Raw genomic sequence first — 21,002 nt, forward strand, 5'->3', positions numbered from 1 at the left:
AAGCAGGGGCCCATAGGGGTCTGATCAGAAGCAGGGGCCCATAGGGGTCTGATCAGAAGCAGGGGCCCATAGGGGTCTGATCAGAAGTAGGGGCCCATAGGGGTCTGATCAGAAGCAGGGGCCCATAGGGGTCTGGTCAGAAGCAGGGGCCCATAGGGGTCTGGTCAGAAGCAGGGGCCCATAGGGGTCTGGTCAGAAGCAGGGGCCCATAGGGGTCTGGTCAGAAGCAGGGGCCCATAGGGGTCTGATCAGAAGCAGGGGCCCATAGGGGTCTGATCAGAAGCAGGGGCCCATAGGGGTCTGATCAGAAGCAGGGGCCCATAGGGGTCTGATCAGAACCCCCCCCCCCCCCAGTGGGTTAACTGCCTTGTTCAGGGGGCAGACCGACAGGTTTTTAACCTTGTCGGCTCTGGGATTCAATCTAGCAACATTTTGATGACTGGCCCAACGCTCTAACCACTAGGCTACCTGCCACCCTGATGTAAATAATGTAGGTCATGTAAGCAATAGGTCATGTAGGCAATAGGTCATGTAGGTAATGTAAGCAATAGGTCATGTAAGCAATAGGTAATGTAAGCAATAGGTCATGTAGGTAATGTAAGCAATAGGTCATGTAAGCAATAGGTAATGTAAGCAATAGGTCATGTAGATAATGTAAGCAATAGGTAATGTAAGCAATAGGTAATGTAAGCAATAGGTCATGTAAGCAATAGGTCATGTAAGCAATAGGTCATGTAGATAATGTAAGCAATATGTAATGTAAGCAATAGGTAATGTAAGCAATAGGTCATGTAGGTAATGTAAGCAATAGGTCATGTAAACAATAGGTCATGTAGGTAATGTAAGCAATAGGTAATGTAAGCAATAGGTCATGTAGGTCATGTAAGCAATAGGTCATGTAGGTAATGTAAGCAATAGGTAATGTAAACAATAGGTAATGTAAGCAATAGGTAATGTAAGCAATAGGTCATGTAGGTAATGTAAGCAATAGGTAATGTAAGCAATAGGTAATGTAAGCAATAGGTAATGTAAGCAATAGGTCATGTAAGCAATAGGTCATGTAAGCAATAGGTCATGTAAGCAATAGGTCATGTAAGCAATAGGTCATGTAAGCAATAGGTCATGTAAGCAATAGGTCATGTAGGTAATGTAAGCAATAGGTCATGTAGGTAATGTAAGCAATGGGTAATGTGGATGATGTAAGCAATAGGTCATGTAGGTAATGTAAGCAATAGGTCATGTAAGCAATAGGTCATGTAGGTAATGTAAGCAATGGGTAATGTATTGAATAGTCAGGGACCTCACCATACGATATGTATTGAATAGTCAGGGACCTCACCATACGATATGTATTGAATAGTCAGGGACCTCACAATACGATATGTATTGAATAGCCAGGGGACCTCACCATACGATATGTATTGAATAGCCAGGGGACCTCACCATACGATATGTATTGAATAGTCAGGGGACCTCACGATATGTATTGAATAGCCAGGGACCTCACCATACGATATGTATTGAATAGCCAGGGACCTCACCATACGATATGTATTGAATAGCCAGGGGACCTCACCATACGATATGTATTGAATAGCCAGGGACCTCACGATATGTATTGAATAGTCAGGGGACCATACGATATGTATTGAATAGCCAGGGACCTCACCATACGATATGTATTGAATAGCCAGGGGACCTCACGATACGATATGTATTGAATAGTCAGGGGACCTCACCATACGATATGTATTGAACAACAAACCAAAACATCCAAATGCCGTTATAAAAGGTAAAGGTAAAAACTGTGGAAAAGCCAGGAGGTGCTAAATGTGTTCACGTTAATTAACGGTCAATTACCGTGAGACCGACAGTTATTTGCTTGACTATCACTGGCTGATGTCATTTGTGACCGTCACAATTCTAGTAATACTCACTTTAGCTGTGGTCTGTCTGTTTGTGTGTGTGTGCAGTTCAGTCCCTGTTTGAGCTGTTTTATGTTGTTGTCTGGCGGCTGTGGTTGTTGTCGACCTGTCATCTGTTGTTGTCGACCTGTCATCTGTTGTTGTCGACCTGTCATCTGTTGTTGTCGACCTGTCATCTGTTGTTGTCGACCTGTCATCTGTTGTTGTCGACCTGTCATCTGTTGTTGTCGACCTGTCATCTGTTGTTGTCGACCTGTCATCTGTTGTTGTTGACCTGTCATCTGTTGTTGTCGACCTGTCATCTGTTGTTGTCGACCTGTCATCTGTTGTTGTTGACCTGTCATCTGTGGTTGTTGACCTGTCATCTGTTGTTGTTGACCTGTCATCTGTTGTTGTTGACCTGTCATCTGTTGTTGTTGTCTGATGGCTGTTGTTGTTGACCTGTCATCTGTTGTTGTCGACCTGTCATCTGTTGTTGTCGACCTGTCATCTGTTGTTGTTGACCTGTCATCTGTGGTTGTTGACCTGTCATCTGTTGTTGTTGACCTGTCATCTGTTGTTGTTGACCTGTCATCTGTTGTTGTTGTCTGATGGCTGTTGTTGTTGACCTGTCATCTGTTGTTGTCGACCTGTCATCTGTTGTTGTCGACCTGTCATCTGTTGTTGTTGTCTGACGGCTGTTGTTGTTGTCTGACGGCTGTTGTTGTTGACCTGTCATCTGTGGTTGTTGACCTGTCATCTGTTGTTGTTGACCTGTCATCTGTTGTTGTTGACCTGTCATCTGTGGTTGTTGACCTGTCATCTGTTGTTGTTGACCTGTCATCTGTTGTTGTTGACCTGTCATCTGTGGTTGTTGACCTGTCATCTGTTGTTGTTGACCTGTCATCTGTTGTTGTCGACCTGTCCTCTGTTGTTGTCGACCTGTCCTCTGTTGTTGTCGACCTGTCCTCTGTTGTTGTCGACCTGTCATCTGTTGTTGTTGACCTGTCATCTGTTGTTGTCGACCTGTCATCTGTTGTTGTCGACCTATCATCTGTTGTTGTCGACCTGTCATCTGTTGTTATTGACCTGTCATCTGTTGTTGTTGACCTGTCATCTGTTGTTGTTGACCTGTCATCTGTTGTTGTTGGTCTGTCATCTGTTGTTGTTGGTCTGTCATCTGTTGTTGTTGGTCTGTCATCTGTTGTTGTTGGTCTGTCATCTGTTGTTGTTGGTCTGTCATCTGTTGTTGTTGGTCTGTCATCTGTTGTTGTTGGTCTGTCATCTGTTGTTGTTGGTCTGTCATCTGTTGTTGTTGGTCTGTCCTCTGTTGTTGTTGACCTGTCCTCTGTTGTTGTTGACCTGTCATCTGTTGTTGTTGACCTGTCATCTGTGGTTGTTGACCTGTCATCTGTTGTTGTTGACCTGTCATCTGTTGTTGTTGACCTGTCATCTGTTGTTGTTGTCTGATGGCTGTTGTTGTTGACCTGTCATCTGTTGTTGTCGACCTGTCATCTGTTGTTGTCGACCTGTCATCTGTTGTTGTCGACCTGTCATCTGTTGTTGTTGACCTGTCATCTGTTGTTGTTGACCTGTCATCTGTTGTTGTTGACCTGTCATCTGTTGTTGTTGACCTGTCATCTGTTGTTGTTGACCTGTCATCTGTTGTTGTTGACCTGTCATCTGTGGTTGTTGACCTGTCATCTGTCGTTGTTGACCTGTCATCTGTTGTTATTGACCTGTCATCTGTTGTTGTTGACCTGTCATCTGTTGTTGTTGACCTGTCATCTGTTGTTGTTGACCTGTCATCTGTTGTTGTTGACCTGTCATCTGTTGTTGTTGGTCTGTCATCTGTTGTTGTTGGTCTGTCATCTGTTGTTGTTGGTCTGTCATCTGTTGTTGTTGGTCTGTCATCTGTTGTTGTTGGTCTGTCATCTGTTGTTGTTGGTCTGTCATCTGTTGTTGTTGGTCTGTCCTCTGTTGTTGTTGGTCTGTCCTCTGTTGTTGTTGACCTGTCATCTGTTGTTGTTGACCTGTCATCTGTGGTTGTTGACCTGTCATCTGTTGTTGTTGACCTGTCATCTGTTGTTGTTGACCTGTCATCTGTTGTTGTTGTCTGATGGCTGTTGTTGTTGACCTGTCATCTGTTGTTGTCGACCTGTCATCTGTTGTTGTCGACCTGTCATCTGTTGTTGTCGACCTGTCATCTGTTGTTGTTGACCTGTCATCTGTTGTTGTTGACCTGTCATCTGTTGTTGTTGACCTGTCATCTGTTGTTGTTGACCTGTCATCTGTTGTTGTTGACCTGTCATCTGTTGTTGTTGACCTGTCATCTGTTGTTGTTGACCTGTCATCTGTGGTTGTTGACCTGTCATCTGTCGTTGTTGACCTGTCATCTGTTGTTGTTGACCTGTCATCTGTTGTTGTTGACCTGTCATCTGTTGTTGTTGACCTGTCATCTGTTGTTGTTGACCTGTCATCTGTTGTTGTTGACCTGTCATCTGTGGTTGTTGACCTGTCATCTGTGGTTGTTGACCTGTCATCTGTTGTTGTTGTCTGACAGCTGTTGTTGTTGACCTGTCATCTGTTGTTGTTGACCTGTCATCTGTGGTTGTTGACCTGTCATCTGTGGTTGTTGACCTGTCATCTGTTGTGGTTGTTGACCTGTCATCTGTGGTTGTTGACCTGTCATCTGTTGTTGTTGACCTGTCATCTGTTGTTGTTGACCTGTCATCTGTTGTTGTTGACCTGTCATCTGTTGTTGTTGACGAACTTGTCGATGTTGTTTTGACGGTTGTATCTGACCTTTCCTCTACTCGCCATGAAGCAGCAGAAAACGGGAATGATGCATCTCCAGGAAGGCCGTGCTCGAGCCCTGGCCCCCCTAACTATCCTGCTAGTTTCCATAGCTACCCTATCTACGCTACAGAGGAGACGGACAGGGCCGAGGACAGGGGGGACCCAGGTCAGTCAGAGACAGTAGTGAGATGATAGTGTGTGAGTTAGTTGTGATATCTCTGTTTGAGATAGTAGTGGGACTTCTCAGTCTCATGTCCATTCCTGTCAGCAACACGTAGAAGTGGTGTAGAGTGTTCGGACTGATATGGTTCTGAATTTCACTGTTTCAAATAGGAAATGTAATCGCTCATCTGAAGATACTGGTTTCAGGTGCGTGAGAAATGTTTAATTATAACTTGAATGAAAAAAGCCTGCGCAAAAAAATAAAAAAAAGAAGGCTGAGCTCATGCCTTTTTCAAGACACTTTATTTTTCCTTTCAAATAGTTGCATCGTGCAGCCTTGCAATGCTTTAGGGCCACACAAAGGGAATGCCGCTGTCACATTCGAGGCATTATCAAGTCAATGAGTGACTGAAGTAGTGTGTACAGCCTGCGGCAACAACAACAACAAACACTAAGCTACTTTTTTCCAAATTATCATCGTCATCAGTTGCATCATGCGACTAATGATGAGCGGTTTAATTTCAACGTTACTGGTTGAAATGTGTGTGTTGGCCTGACTCATTCCAGTTGGCATCAGAAGCTCAGAGACATTGACGACAGTTTCTCATAGCGGTCATACTTTGGCCGTCTCTCAAATGGTAACCTATTCCCTAAAATACAGTGCTCTACTTTTGACCAGATTCCTATGATAAGGGTATACAGTAACGGTACACGTATTCGAAATTCAAAATCAAAAACTGGCACATTTCAAACGGTCTTTTTGTGAGGCGCAAACCCGGGAACTAGTTCTGTACGATGACGAGTGGTAGGGTCGATGAAACCGAATCGAAGGAACCTTCTTCGTCATTTTACTGTTCGGGAACATTTTCGCTTCGCATTCGGTTTACAACGACGATTGACAGAGTTGTGGATAGAACGTTAGCAGGATGTCTCAAACTGCTCAACGACAAAAGCCTAGGAAATAGCGTGTGTAGCTTGTCGTTGTCGTCGTCAAAGCGGCACAACAGTTATAGAGCTTCCGTGTTTGTGGCAAAGCGAGTTAGGAGATTAAAAGCTCAAGGAGAACGATATGCTTCAACGACTTAAAGAGACCGTACCCGAACCGTACCCGAACCGTAACTGAACTGTACCCGAACCGTAACTGAACTGTACCCGAACCGTAACTGAACTGTACCCGAACCGTAACTGAACCGTACCCGAACCGTAACTGAACCGTACCCGAACCGTAACTGAACCGTAACTGAACCGTACCCGAACCGTAACTGAACTGTAACTGAACTGTACCCGAACTGTACCCGAACTGTACCCGAACTGTAACTGAACTGTACCCGAACTGTACCCGAACCGTAACTGAACCGTACCCGAACCGTAACTGAACCGTAACCGAACCGTAACCGAACCGTAACTGAACCGTACCCGAACCGTAACTGAACTGTAACTGAACTGTACCCGAACCGTAACTGAACTGTACCCGAACCGTAACTGAACTGTACCCGAACCGTAACTGAACTGTACCCGAACCGTAACTGAACCGTACCCGAACCGTAACTGAACCGTACCCGAACCGTAACTGAACTGTAACTGAACCGTACCTGAACCGTAACTGAACTGTACCCGAACCGTAACTGAACTGTAACTGAACCGTACCCGAACCGTACCCGAACCGTAACTGAACTGTAACCCAAAACCACAATACGTACCGAACCGTGGGTTTGGTGAACTGTGAACACCTCTACTCGATAGGGAACAGGACACCATTTTAGATACGGCTTAGACTCAACACGCAGACAATACAGCAGAGGTTCTTTCTCTGTCAGGTGTCTTCATCGTATGTAACCTGCCTTACTGGTTTACGCAGTAGCTCAATAGACTCCTGTCTGTCTGTGTATCAGCAATGCAACGCAAGAGATTATTAGCTTCATGGCAGGTTTCTGTCGCCCTTGACAGTGTCACGGCATGGAGCATGTTGTCCTGGGACATGTTGAATCCTGTCATGTCTGGTCTGTTCTCGTCACCATCCCAGATGGCACCTTATTCCCTAATATAGTGAGGAGTGCACTATGTCCCTAATATAGTGAGGAGTGCACTATGTCCCTAATATAGTGAGGAGTGCACTATGTCCCTATATAGTGAGGAGGGCACCGTGTCCCTATATAGTGAGGAGGGCACTATGTCCCTATATAGTGAGGAGGGCACTATGTCCCTATATAGTGAGGAGGGCACTATGTCCCTATATAGTGAGGAGGGCACTATGTCCCTATATAGTGAGGAGGGCACTATGTCCCTATATAGTGAGGAGGGCACTGTGTCCCTATATAGTGAGGAGTGCACTATGTCCCTATATAGTGAGGAGGGCACTGTGTCCCTATATAGTGAGGAGGGCACTGTGTCCCTATATAGTGAGGAGGGCACTGTGTCCCTATATAGTGAGGAGGGCACTGTGTCCCTATATAGTGAGGAGGGCACTGTGTCCCTATATAGTGAGGAGGGCACTGTGTCCCTATAGAGTGAGGAGGGCACCGTGTCCCTATAGAGTGAGGAGGGCACCGTGTCCCTATAGAGTGAGGAGGGCACCGTGTCCCTATAGAGTGAGGAGGGCACCGTGTCCCTATAGAGTGAGGAGGGCACCGTGTCCCTATAGAGTGAGGAGGGCACCGTGTCCCTATAGAGTGAGGAGGGCACCGTGTCCCTATAGAGTGAGGAGGGCACCGTGTCCCTATAGAGTGAGGAGGGCACCGTGTCCCTATAGAGTGAGGAGGGCACCGTGTCCCTATAGAGTGAGGAGGGCACCGTGTCCCTATAGAGTGAGGAGGGCACCGTGTCCCTATAGAGTGAGGAGGGCACCGTGTCCCTATAGAGTGAGGAGGGCACCGTGTCCCTATAGAGTGAGGAGGGCACCGTGTCCCTATAGAGTGAGGAGGGCACCGTGTCCCTATAGAGTGAGGAGGGCACCGTGTCCCTATAGAGTGAGGAGGGCACCGTGTCCCTATAGAGTGAGGAGGGCACCGTGTCCCTATAGAGTGAGGAGGGCACCGTGTCCCTATAGAGTGAGGAGGGCACCGTGTCCCTATAGAGTGAGGAGGGCACCGTGTCCCTATAGAGTGAGGAGGGCACCGTGTCCCTATAGAGTGAGGAGGGCACCGTGTCCCTATAGAGTGAGGAGGGGCTTAAACCCCCCCCCCCCTTTTCCTTAACCCCCCTTTTTCCTTAACCCCCCACCCCCCGTCCCCTCCTGAGGTTGATGTCCGTTCCACTGCGGAAATCTAATTAGCACCATCCAAACAATCCCCCCCACATACAAATCTGTCCGTTTTTTAAGAGATGTCTGTTTTGTTTTGCATTGGGTGCATCTCAATCTGACTACTTGGTGAAAGGTGACAGAGCTAGAGCTTGGCCTCAACATACATATTTGAAGGTCCCCCCCCTCCCACCGGTAACAGTTGGAGAAAAGGTATATATGGGTACAGTTTAGTGCCAAATACATGAAAAAAACAACAACTGATTGTTCAGATCTAGAACAAACACTTCAGAACAAACTTCCTTTGGATTTTTTTGGGGTGGAGGACTATCTGTTACATTTAATTGTATATTTAACCTTTATTTAACTAGGCAAGTCAGTTAAGAACAAACTATTATTTATAATGACGGCCTACCGGGGGGAGAACCATAGGTTAACTGCCTTTTTCAGGGGCAGAACGACCGATTTTTTATTTTTACCTTTTCAGCTCGGGGATTCGATCTTGCAACCTATTTGGTGGTTCCTGCCCCAGCGCTCTAACCACTAGGCTACCTGCCGCCCCACTACATGTAGTGAATTTGTTAACTGCTAAAAGCAGTTAGGCCGAAATATAATTTTTTATAAAAAATATTTTGTATTTTTTGGGGATAATACTTCAAGGGGTCTTAATTCAAAAATTGACAAAATTACCCTTGGTATGGCCTTCTTAAAACAATGCATAGGTGTAATTAGGTGGCAGGGAAGTCAGGTGCAGGAGAGTCAAATGGAGAGTCAAATGGAGAGTCAAATGGAGAGTCAAATGGAGAGTCAAATGGAGAGTCAAATGGAGAGTCAAATGGAGTCTTTTAATAAAGTCCAACGAGTGTGCTCCATAACACTAACTGTACATAAACAAACATGGGTACGAGGACCCGACGCGCACCTATACAACAATCACACTACACTGACAAGGAGAGGCAACGACTTCGGCAGAAGTCATGACATCCATATACAGTTGAAGTCAAAACATACATCCACTTAGGTTGGAGTCATTAAAACTAGTTTACATACACTGAGGTTGGAGTCATTAAAACTAGTTTACATACACTTAGGTTGGAGTCATTAAAACTAGTTTACATACACTTAGGTTGGAGTCATTAAAACTAGTTTACATACACTTAGGTTGGAGTCATTAAAACTAGTTTACATACACTTAGGTTGGAGTCATTAAAACTAGTTTACATACACTTAGGTTGGAGTCATTAAAACTAGTTTACATACACTTAGGTTGGAGTCATTAAAACTAGTTTACATACACTTAGGTTGGAGTCATTAAAACTAGTTTACATACACTTAGGTTGGAGTCATTAAAACTAGTTTACATACACTTAGGTTGGAGTCATTAAAACTAGTTTACATACACTTAGGTTGGAGTCATTAAAACTTTAGTTTAAAACTATTTACATACACTTAGGTTGGAGTCATTAAAACTAGTTTACATACACTTAGGTTGGAGTCATTAAAACTAGTTTACATACACTTAGGTTGGAGTCATTAAAACTAGTTTACATACACTTAGGTTGGAGTCATTAAAACTAGTTTACATACACTTAGGTTGGAGTCATTAAAACTAGTTTACATACACTTAGGTTGGAGTCATTAAAACTAGTTTACATACACTTAGGTTGGAGTCATTAAAACTAGTTTACATACACTTAGGTTGGAGTCATTAAAACTTGTTTTTCAACCACTCCCCAAATTACTTGTTATCAAACTATAGTTTTGGTAAGTCGTTTAGGACATCTACTTTGTGCATGACACAAGTAATTTTTCTAACAATTTGTTTACAGACAGATTATTTAACTTATAATTCAATGTATCATAATTCCAGTGGGTCAGAAGTTTACATACACTAAGTTGACTGTGCCTTTAAACAGCTTGGAAAATTCCAGAAAATTATGTCATCAAATCAAATCACATGTATTTATATAGCCCTTCGTACATCAGCTTATATCTCAAAGTGCTATACAGAAACCCAGCCTAAAACCCCAAACAGCAAACAATGCAGGTGTAGAAGCACGGTGGCTAGGAAAAACTCCCTAGAAAGGCCAAAACCTAGGAAGAAACCTAGAGAGGAACCGGGCTATGTGGGGTGGCCAGTCCTCTTCTGGCTGTGCCGGGTAGAGATTATAACAGAACATGACCAAGATGTTCAAATGTTCATAAATGACCAGCATGGTCGAATAATAATAAGGCAGAACAGTTGAAACTGGAGCAGCAGCACAGTCAGGTGGACTGGGGACAGCAAGGAGCCATCATGTCAGGTAGTCCTGGGGCACGGTCCTTGGGCTCAGGTCCTCCGAGAGAGAGAAAGAAAGAGAGAATTAGAGAGAGCATATGTGGGGTGGCCAGTCCTCTTCTGGCTGTGCCGGGTGGAGATTATAACAGAACGTGGCCAAGATGTTCAAATGTTCATAAATGACCAGCATGGTTGAATAATAGTCATGGCTTTAGAAGCTTCTGATAGGCTAATTGACATAATTTGAGTCAATTGGAGGTGTACCTGTGGATGTATTTCAAGGCCTACCTTCAAACTCAGTGCCTCTTTGCTTGACATCCTGGGAAAATCAAAAGAAATCAGCTAAGACCTCAGAAAAAAAATTGTAGACCTCCACAAGTCTGGTTCATCCTTGGGAGAAATTTCCAAACGCCTGAAGGTACCACGTTCATCTGTACAAACAATAGTACGCAAGTATAAACACCATGGGACCACGCAGCCGTCATACCGCTCAGGAAGGAGACACGTTCTGTCTCCTAGAGATGGACATACTTTGGTGCGAAAAGTGCAAATCAATCCCAGAACAACAGCAAAGGACCTTGTGAAGATGTTGGAGGAAACCGGTACAAAAGTATCTATATCTACAGTTAAATGAGTCCAATATCGACATAACCTGAAAGGCCACTCAGCAAGGAAGAAGCCACTGCTCCAAAACCGGCATAAAAAAGCCAGACTACGGTTTGCAACTGCACATGGAGACAAAGATCGTACTTTTTGGAGAAATGTCTTCTGGTCTGATGAAACAAAAATAGAACTGTTTGGCCAAAATGACCATCGTTATGTTTGGAGGAAAAAGGGGGAGATTTGCAAGCCAAAGAACACCATCCCAACCGTGAAGCATGGGGGGGGCAGCATCATGCTGTGGGGGTGCTTTGCTGCATGGAGGGGCTGGTGCACTTCACAAAATAGATAGCATCACGAGGCAGGACAATTATTGGATATATTGAAGCAACACTTCAAGACATCAGTCAGGAAGTTAAAGTTTGGTCGCAAATGGGTCTTCCAAATGGACAATGACCCCAAGCATACTTCCAAAGTTGTGGCAAAATGGCTTAAGGACAACAAAGTCAAGGTATTGGAGTGGCCATCACAAAGCCCTGACCTCAGTCCTATAGAAAATCTGTGGGCAGAACTGAAAAAACATGTGTGAGCAAGGAGGCCTACAAACCTGACTCAGTTACACCAGCTGGGTGTAACTGAAACATTTGACCCAAATTAAACAATTTAAAGGCAATGCTACCAAATACTAATTGATTGTATGTAAACTTCTGACCCACTGAGAATGTGATGAAAGAAATACAATCTGAAATAAATCATTCTCTCTACTATTATTCAGCCATTTCACATTCTTAAAATAAAGTGGTGATCCTAACTGACCTAAAACAGGGAATTTTTACTAGGATTAAATGTCAGGAATTGTGAAACTGAGTTTAAAAGTATTTGGCTTAGCCACTGCTTCCAATTTCAACTGTAGATTAGTAGAACACCCCCCCCCCTCCCCCAGCGTAGACAGGGCTTGGGCTCTTATGGGTTTTAAATAGTGCACTACTTTGGACCAATGCCCCAATGGGCCCTAGTCAAAGTAGTGCACTATATAGGGAATAGGGTGGGGTGACTTCACCCTACTCTGATGCATGAGGATATGGTTTGTTGTGATGGTTGAAGTGTTGGGTTCTGGCTCCCCCTACTGACTGGAGTGTGTAATGTCTCAATGCCACTACATCCAGACTTCTCTACTCCACAGTTGATAAAGTGAAGTTTGAACCTCCGCTGAGGAAGGAAACAGAGGCTCACGTTGAAATGGTGAATATATTTTAAATTATGTATTTGCAATACTGTTTATCAGCAATTTTTTTCTTATTTGAATTTATGTGTAATGTCTGTTGGTCAGGAAGTGATTGTAAATATCCCCAAGTAAAAGTTTGCTTCCCAAATCGCACCCTATTCCCTATATAATACACCACTTTTGACTAGGGCAGTGTTTCCCAAACTCTGTCCCCGGGACTCCAAGTTTTTTTGTCCCAACACAACACAGCTGATTCAAATTATCGAAGATTGGTGAATCGGTCGTGTGGTGCTAGGTGAATCGGTCGTGTGGTGCTAGGTGAATCGGTCGTGTGGTGCTAGGTGAATCGGTCGTGTGGTGCTAGGTGAATCGGTCGTGTGGTGCTAAGTGAATCGGTCGTGTGGTGCTAGGTGAATCGGTCGTGTGGTGCTAGGTGAATCGGTCGTGTGGTGCTAGGTGAATCGGTCGTGTGGTGCTAGGTGAATCGGTCGTGTGGTGCTAGGTGAATCGGTCGTGTGGTGCTAGGTGAATCGGTCGTGTGGTGCTAGGTGAATCGGTCGTGTGGTGCTAGGTGAATCGGTCGTGTGGTGCTAGGTGAATCGGTCGTGTGGTGCAAGGTGAATCGGTCGTGTGGTGCCAGGTGAATCGGTCGTGTGGTGCCAGGTGAATCGGTCGTGTGGTGCCAGGTGAATCGGTCGTGTGGTGCCAGGTGAATCGGTCGTGTGGTGCCAGGTGAATCGGTCGTGTGGTGCTAGGTGAATCGGTCGTGTGGTGCTAGGTGGGTCAGCCGTGTAGTGCCAGGTGAATCAGCCGTGTAGTGCCAGGTGAATCAGCCGTGTAGTGCCAGGTGAATCAGCCGTGTAGTGCCAGGTGAATCAGCCGTGTAGTGCCAGGTGAATCAGCCGTGTAGTGCCAGGTGGGTCAGCCGTGTAGTGCCAGGTGGGTCAGCCGTGTAGTGCCAGGTGAATCGGCCGTGTAGTGCCAGGTGGGTCGGCCTTGTAGTGCCAGGTGAATCAGCCGTGTAGTGCCAGGGCAACAAAACAAAACGGTGTACGCCCTTGGAGTCCCCAGGACTGGGACATGAGGCTGCCATTTCAGACACAGCCTGCAGTTGAAATACCCCTCTGTATCACAAATGACACCCTATTCCCTATATAGTGCACTACTTTAGACCAGAGCCCTATGACACCCTATTCCCTATATAGTGCACTACTTTAGACCAGAGCCCTATGGAACCCTATTCCCTATACAGTGCACTACTTTAGACCAGAGCCCTATGACACCCTATTCCCTATATAGTGCACTACTTTAGACCAGAGCCCTATGACACCCTATTCCCTATATAGTGCACTACTTTAGACCAGAGCCCTATGACACCCTATTCCCTATATAGTGCACTACTTTAGACCAGAGCCCTATGACACCCTATTCCCTATATAGTGCACTTCTTTAGACCAGAGCCCTATGACACCCTATTCCCTATATAGTGCACTACTTTAGACCAGAGCCCTATGACACCCTATTCCCTATATAGTGCACTACTTTAGACCAGAGCCCTATGACACCCTATTCCCTATATAGTGCACTACTTTAGACCAGAACCCTATGACACCCTATTCCCTATATAGTGCACTACTTTAGACCAGAGCCCTATGGCACCCTATTCCCTATATAGTGCACTACTTTAGACCAGAGCCCTATGACACCCTATTCCCTATATAGTGCACTACTTTAGACCAGGGTCCTATGGCACCCTATTCCCTATATAGTGCACTACTTTAGATCAGAGCCCTATGACACCCTATTCCCTATATAGTGCACTACTTTAGACCAGAGCCCTATGACACCCTATTCCCTATATAGTGCACTACTTTAGACCAGAGCCCTATGACACCCTATTCCCTATATAGTGCACTACTTTAGACCAGGGTCCTATGGCAACCTATTCCCTATATAGTGCACTACTTTAGACCAGAGCCCTATGACACCCTATTCCCTATATAGTGCACTACTTTAGACCAGAGCCCTATGACACCCTATTCCCTATATAGTGCACTACTTTAGACCAGAGCCCTATGACACCCTATTCCCTATATAGTGCACTACTTTAGACCAGAGCCCTATGACACCCTATTCCCTATATAGTGCACTACTTTAGACCAGAGCCCTATGACACCCTATTCCCTATATAGTGCACTTCTTTAGACCAGAGCCCTATGACACCCTATTCCCTATATAGTGCACTACTTTAGACCAGAGCCCTATGACACCCTATTTCCTATATAGTGCACTACTTTAGACCAGAGCCCTATGACACCCTATTCCCTATATAGTGCACTACTTTAGACCAGAGCCCTATGACACCCTATTCCCTATATAGTGCACTACTTTAGACCAGGGTCCTATGGCAACCTATTCCCTATATAGTGCACTACTTTAGACCAGAGCCCTATGACACCCTATTCCCTATATAGTGCACTACTTTAGACCAGAGCCCTATGACACCCTATTCCCTATATAGTGCACTACTTTAGACCAGAGCCCTATGACACCCTATTCCCTATATAGTGCACTACTTTAGAACAGAGCCCTATGACACCCTATTCCCTATATAGTGCACTACTTTAGACCAGAGCCCTATGACACCCTATTCCCTATATAGTGCACTACTTTAGACCAGAGCCCTATGACACCCTATTCCCTATATAGTGCACTACTTTAGACCAGAGCCCTATGACACCCTATTCCCTATATAGTGCACTACTTTAGACCAGAGCACTATGGAACCCTATTCCCTATATAGTGCACTACTTTAGACCAGAGCCCTATGACACCCTATTCCCTATATAGTGCACTACTTTAGACCAGAGCCCTATGACACCCTATTCCCTATATAGTGCACTACTTTAGACCAGAGCCCTATGACACCCTATTCCCTATATAGTGCACTACTTTAGACCAGAGCACTGTAGTCGTGCACTATATAGGTCATAGTTCCATTTGAGACACAGGCCTTGGTGGTTAGTAACTAACATGTCTTGTTTGTTATTGCTGTGGTCTCTCCAGGACGTGACTAAACACAGCGACTTCCCCTCTCCCTGGAGCCCTTTCGCAGAGGGAGGCATCTCTACCAGGTGAGAACCATGGTAACCGTCGTCACGGGAACGACTCTGTTCCGTTCCAGGCTTCTGTTTTTTTTGCTGGTTGGCCGGGCAACCATCTCGTGTCTTGTCTTTTTTTAATGTTCCAGTGGGATTTCTGGGACAACTGAAATACCTTGGATATACACTGTGGTTAAACAGAAGTTAAAGGGTCTCTCCGACACTCAAAAATATGTTGCGTAGAGCATACTTCATTTTTCCGAAGCAAATTTTGATATTTCAGGACCCTTTTTAAATGTTTACTTATCTAGACTCGCTGACTGGTTTTACGCACCAGTCAAACTTTTTTGTGGAATGGTTCTCTATTGATTACACCGTGGTTACACAGGGTACAATGTCAGTAGTAACTCATCTGGAAATTATCTGCTCAAGCTTTCTATTTTTCAGGCATATTTCTGTGTTTTTTCGGCCCACCTTGGTCCAAACAATGTACTTAACAAAACATCTTAATTATTTTTTCATTTTTATAAATTACACTATACAGTGACACCATGTCTATTTAACTTGTCTATGTGATCAGTATCTACAGAGCATTCGGAAGGTATTCACCCTTTGACTTTTTCCACATTTTATTAAGTTACAGCTTTATTTGAAAATGGATTAAATTGGTTTTTTTCCCCTCCTCAATCTACACACAAGACCCCATAATGACATCACAATAACCCATAATGACATCACAATAACCCATAATGACATCACAATAACCCATAATGACATCACAATAACCCATAATGACATCACAATAACCCATAATGACATCACAATAACCCATAATGACATCACAATAACCCATAATGACATCACAATAACCCATAATGACATCACAATAACCCATAATGACATCACAATAACCCATAATGACATCACAATAACCCATAATGACATCACAATAACCCATAATGACATCACAATAACCCATAATGACATCACAATAACCCATAATGCCATCAAATATCCCTTAATGACATCACAATACCCCATAATGACAAAGCAAAACAGGTTTTTGGAAATGTTTATTACAATAAGAACTGAAATATCACATTTACATAAATATTCAGACCCTTTACTCAGTACTTTGTTGAAGCACCTTTGGCAGCGATTACAGCCTCGAGTCTTCTTGGGTGTGACGCAACAAGCTTGACACACCTGTATTTGGGGAGTTTCTCACATTCTTCTCTGCAGATCCTCTCAAGCTCTGTCAGGTTGGATTTTCAGGTCTCTCCAGAGATGTTAGATCAGGTTGAAGTCCGGGCTCTGGCTGGGCCACCCAAGGGCATTCAGAGATTTGTCTCGAAGCCACTCCTGCGTTGTCTTGGCTGTGTGCTTAGAGTCGTTGTCCCAGTCTGAGGTCCTGAGGCTCTGGAGCAGTTTTTCATCAAGAATCTCTCTGTACTTTGCTCCGTTTATCTTTCCCTCGATCCTGACTAGTCTCGCGATGCCAAGCGTCACCCCTGTTCTGTTCTCAAAGCATAACCCATCATGCTTACCTACCTACCTCTCCTTCCCCACCCTCTCTCTCCCTCCCTCGCTTCCCCACCCCTCCCCACGCTCTCCTCCCGTCCCTCCCCTCCTCCCGTCCCTCCCAACCCTCCCTCCCTCCCCACCCTCTCTTCCCCTCCCTCCCCACCCTCTCCTCCCCTCCCTCCCCACCCTCTCCTCCCCTCCCTCCCCACCCTCTCCTCCCCTCCCCACCCTCCCCCTCCCTCCCCACGCTCTCCTCCCGTCCCTCCCAACCCTCCTCCCTCCCTCCCACCCTCCCTCCCCTCCCTCCCCACCCTCTCCTCCCCTCCCTCCCCACCCTCTCCTCCCCTCCCTCCCCACCCTCTCCTCCCCTCCCTCCCCACCTCCCTCCCGTCCCTCCCCCCCTCTCCTCCCCTCCCCCCCACCCTCTCCTCCCCTCCCTCCCCACCCTCTCCTCCCCTCCCTCCCAATCCTCTCCCTCCCCACCCTCTCTTTCCCTCCCTCCCTCCCCACCCTCTCTTTCCCTCCCTCTCCCCTCCCACCCTCTCCCTCCCCACCCTCTCTCTCTCTCCCACCACCTCCCTCCCTGATCAGGTAGTATCTAGTATCTAGTATCTCTTGACTGTCCTGTCCTTTTCTTTATTTTTGTTTCTTCTTCTCTCTTTCCTTCTGCCTCCTTTCTGTTGCTCGCTTCTTCTTCTCTCTTTCCTTCTGCTTCGTTTCTGTTGCTCGCTTCTTCTTCTCTCTTTCCTTCTGCTTAGTTTCTGTTGCTCGCTTCTTCTTCTCTCTTTCCTTCTGCTTAGTTTCTGTTGCTCGCTTCTTCTTCTCTCTTTCCTTCTGCTTCTGTTGCTGCCTTCTTCTTTTTCTGTTTTCTGTTGCTCGCTTCTTCTTCTGTCTTTCCTTCTGCCTCCTTTCTGTTGCTCGCTTCTTCTTCTCTCTTTCCTTCTGCTTAGTTTCTGTTGCTCGCTTCTTCTTCTCTCTTTCCTTCTGCTTAGTTTCTGTTGCTCGCTTCTTCTTCTCTCTTTCCTTCTGCTTCGTTTCTGTTGCTCGCTTCTTCTTCTCTCTTTCCTTCTGCCTCCTTTCTGTTGCTCGCTTCTTCTTCTCTCTTTCCAAAGGAGCCTTCTGAAAAGTGTTGAGGATGAGTTGTTTCAACGGTAACGCTTAACACCCCGTGGTAAAACAATGCCCACGACGCGCTCTACCCCTCCGCTAACTGTTGCGTGGCAGCCCGGCCGATGGGTAGAGGCAGCTGCTGTGGTCTGGCTGCGTGCAGTGCAGTGATGTGTGCCACCCTGCCGTGCTCCGTTCATACCCTTCCTCATACCCTCCCATGTGGGCTGTGATATAGCTGTTGACACTAATTGAGGTGCAGGTAGACAGTGGGGAAACAGACGGATGGACAGACATAGAGGCTGTGAATTTAACTGCTATTCATGCTGTAAGCCTTTTAAGACGGACACAAACAGGAAGTGTCGTTAATAGCCAGGTTTTAACAAGCTCAGACAGGGCTCTTAAACGAGTTGTAACCTCCAGCACCATTTCACCATGGCGACCGACAGCTACATTGTAAATAACTTAAACCTAAACCAGCGAGCCCTGCAGGGTTTTGTTTTGTTTGACATAGACTTGTTTCCCCGTGCACTAGAGTTCAATATTTACTGAGAATGGTATGTGTACGTCGTCTTGAGAACCAGTAGTTGCTCTGTTTTGTGCGTTTTCGTGCTTTACTATTGATTTACGAAACAAACAAATTAGCTAATCAATGTGTGTTTCTTTCCGCCACAGGCTACTGCTTTTGTGGTACATTTTTCAGATGAATCATTGACCCCCCCTGCCCTTTACCCCGGGATCATACAGAGTCCAGACTCCTGTTCCTCTGACCCCCTGCCCTTTACCCCGGGATCATACAGTCCTGACTCCTGTTCTCTCTGACCCCCTGCCCTTTACCCCGGGATCATACAGAGTCCAGACTCCTGTTCCTCTGACCCCCTGCCCTTTACCCCGGGATCATACAGTCCTGACTCCTGTTCTCTCTGACCCCCTGCCCTTTACCCCGGGATCATATGAGTCCTGACTCATGTTCCTCTGAGAGTCCTGACTCCTGTTCTCTCTGACCCCTGCCCTTTACCCCGGGATCATACAGAGTCCAGACTCCTGTTCTCTCTGACGCCCTGTTAGTGAGCATTTCTCCTTCGCCAAGATAATCCATCCACCTGACAGGTGTGGCATATCAAGAAGCTGATTAAACAGCATGATCGTTACACAGGTGCACCTCGTGCTGGGGACAATAAAAGGCCACTTTAAACTGCAGTTTTGTCACACAACACAATGCAACCGATGTCTCAAGTTTTGACGGAGCGTTCAGTTGGCATGCTGACTGCAGGAATGTCCACCACAGCTGTTGCCAGAGAATTGAATGTGCATTTCTCTACCATAAGCCGCCTCCAGTACATCTAACCTACCACACAACCGTGTTTGGTGTTGTGTGGACGAGCGGTTTCCTCATGTCAACGTTGTGAACCGAGTGCTCAGTGGTGGTGGGGGGGTTATGGTATGGGCAGACATAAGGTACGGACAACGAACATATTTGCAATTTCTCGATGGAAATGTACTTGAATGCACAGAAATACCGTGACGGGATCCTGAGGCCGGCTGTGAGGGCATTTTTTAATTTTGTTTATTTTTTACTTTTTTAAAGGTAACAGTGACCAATAGATTCATATCTGTATTCCCAGTCATGTGAAATCCATAAATGAATTAAGCTCTAATGTATTGATTTCCTCATAGGAACTGTAACTCAGTAAAAATCAATGACATTTATTTTTTATGTTGCGTTTCTATTTTTGTTCAGTACAGTTGACCCCGATGGTAACATTACGTCCCTCACTTCAACCCAGCCCTGAACACCCTGTACCTGTCCTCTCTGATCCCTCTCCTCTCTTCTCTCTGATCTGTCCCTTCTCTCTCTGCTCCCAGGGGACACATGGCCCATCTGGAGGACGCCTTTGAAGACGTGGAGCTGTAAGTGCTGCTCACACACACACACACACACACACACACACACACACACACAGACGCACAAATATCCCCTGCCAGCTGCCTGACTGTTTTGGTCTCTTCCCATTCTAGGTCGACCCTCAAGCACGGAATCCCACCTCCTCTACCCCCAAAGGTAAAGCCCAATGTACCTCTACTTTGAGGTACAGCCTAATTCACTGCATATGCTTTGAGTTTTCTGCATCGGTGTTTACGGCTGCAGTCATTGAGCTGTGGCGTTGCCGCCACGGCCCAGAAAATATGTAACAAAACATGTTTTTGCCGAATCGCACTTAGGAGATGCTTACTTTCCCTCTGCAAACAAAAGTGAGTAATGAATAGAACAATCTGACAAGCACCTAGTAGCTAGTAGCACCTAGTCGGCTTGTTGTTCTGTGTGAGATAGATAGATCTTCCTCTCGAGGCGCATTGAAGTGCCATTTTGAGACAAGCAGTCAGTGCACAGCAATTCTTGCAATCATGGGGAAAACAACCAAATGGCCTTTGTTAAAAAGAGGAGGATCCCAGCTTTCCATTCCTACTTGATTTATTTCTCGTATCCTGGGTAACCTGGACTAACACACCCACCCTACCTCAAAATAATTTTGGGGGTTAGTGATTAAAAAAAAAAGGTGGGATCAGGTTACCGAGGTTATATTTTGGGGTTGGTGCCAGGTTACTCCAGGTTACTCCAGGTTACTCCAGGTTACCCAGGTTACCAGGGAAAAGGTTGTGACATGAAGTGGTTTCTGTGAGACCCCAGGTGCCAGTATTACTCCAGGTGCCAGGTTACCCAGGTTACTCCAGGTTACCCAGGTTACTCCAGGTTACCCAGGTTACTCCAGGTTACCCAGGTTACTCCAGGTTACAGGTTACAGGTTACTTCAGGTTACCTTGCCAACAGGTTACTCCAGGTTACATTATATTCACTGTGTTTATGCAAGGTTTTTTTGTGACATCAAATTCATCAATATGATGCAAACTAGTTTAAAGATCAAATTTGAGATCTGACTAATGATTAGCCCAAAAGGGTAAATGGCCTATTGGGCTCCCGAGTGGCGCAGCGGTCTAAGTCACTGCATCTCAGTGCTAGTGGGCGTCACCACAGACACTCTGGTTCGATTCCAGGCGGTGTCAA

The 21,002-nt window shown here is 45.7% G+C and overlaps 1 pseudogene; it reads left to right on the forward strand.

Annotated features, from left to right (window-relative positions):
- Window positions 1-21,002, forward strand: part of LOC124046990 — a 142,414-nt pseudogene that overhangs the window by 74,655 nt on the left and 46,757 nt on the right.

This window comes from Oncorhynchus gorbuscha, linkage group LG10, assembly GCF_021184085.1.
Source record: "Oncorhynchus gorbuscha isolate QuinsamMale2020 ecotype Even-year linkage group LG10, OgorEven_v1.0, whole genome shotgun sequence".
In the NCBI taxonomy this organism is placed as follows: Eukaryota; Metazoa; Chordata; class Actinopteri; order Salmoniformes; family Salmonidae; genus Oncorhynchus; species Oncorhynchus gorbuscha.